We start from the raw sequence: 1,554 nt of genomic DNA, 5'->3' as shown, positions 1-1,554 counted from the left end.
TTTGTTTGTGATTTCATGATAAAGGAAACAGCTATTTATAAAATAATTTATAAAAAGGGCTTATAATTTTTGCCCAAAGAAGATAATTTCCAAATAGTTTAAACTGTATACTGGACTTTGCTTTCAACCGGAAACGTATTTATTTTTTATGATTACCTTCCCAAGGATGAGTGTTGTGAAAATTGAAAAGCTAAACTTTACCAGAAAATGCGTTTGCATTTGAAGTTTAGCTTTGAATCTTAAAGAGAAATTGTAATTTCGTGCTTATCCAATTTGAAATTTAAATTTTTTTCAGTTCATAATAATTTTGTTATTGCATTTATATTTTGACACAATCTAAATTAAATGTTGTCATCCGGACAATCTTTGTTAAATTAACACCAAAATATTGCCAAATATATTTTTTATGAATTAAAAAATTGAGAAATAACAATGGGCAAAATAAAGAAAACAAACATGCATTAAAGGGATTGCGAGGTTACTTTGTTTATCTTCTTTCCTTACTTATTTTTTTGGTACGTAAAGTTTAACTTTTTATTTATATGACATTTTATAATTGTAAAAAAAATTGCGATAGTTAAAGAATGACATTTTGAACCTTGGTGCTTTATAGGTGAATTTTAATCAATGATTTCTGAACATCCTTGATTATGTCTGGTTTCTTCCAAACATTATCCAATTCGTGAATTTGTTTTCATTTACTCCTTATTATGTATTCTTTATGTATGTATTCTCCTTATGTGTGCTTAACGAATGTCTCGAAGAAAATGTTCAGATTTCCGAAATGTTGCGACATTAGTAACATTAATAACACAGAAAATTGTTAATAGCATTTTAGATTAATAACACATTCATTAGCTCTTTTTAAGGTAAACAACTTTTATCTATTTATTTTTTTCATTGCTTATGTCGTTTGTCCAAACACTTATATCTTATATTTTTAAAGTTGTTTTTTTTTACGAATAAAACAAAAACTACCCTTCGTATCAAAGAGTAATTGATAAAAAACTTTTGGATCTTTTTAAGGTGCACAATTTTTTATTTCTCTTCTTTCTCCGCATCTTGCACAGTTTGATCACTAAATTAAAGTTATGATTTTTCATTATTTTTGGTTCTTTCAAAATTTGAATTTTCGATTATTCAAAACAATCTGAAAAGTTGTTATGATAATCTTGTAGGGCTCTCAAAAAGCAACGTTTTTCTTCTCTCGAGTTTTTTTTTTCAAGTCTCGCGCTGGTTAGTTTACAATTTTCATTTTGATATTTTTTTTAATTTGTTGAAAACGTTATAATTCTGGTAATATTCTTTTCATCAAAAGAAGTCGATGAGGTAAATTGTTCGGATTTTCAATTATTACGAATACCCGTACATGGAATTTTTAAATCTTAAAAAAAATTGTCTCAGAAATTTTGAAAATTCTGTAACTTTTTGAATTTTTACCCAAAGTAGCCTATCAACTTGATCTTTAGTTTCTGACGTAAAAACCTGTATTTCGTGTCCAGACGTAAAATTTTATACAAATGTAATAACTTTTTTGATGAGAATGTAAAAAAT

The sequence above is a fragment of the Belonocnema kinseyi genome, chromosome 10 (genome assembly GCF_010883055.1).
Source record: "Belonocnema kinseyi isolate 2016_QV_RU_SX_M_011 chromosome 10, B_treatae_v1, whole genome shotgun sequence".
NCBI classification, from domain to species: Eukaryota; Metazoa; Arthropoda; class Insecta; order Hymenoptera; family Cynipidae; genus Belonocnema; species Belonocnema kinseyi.
This window is presented reverse-complemented; position numbering follows the sequence as displayed.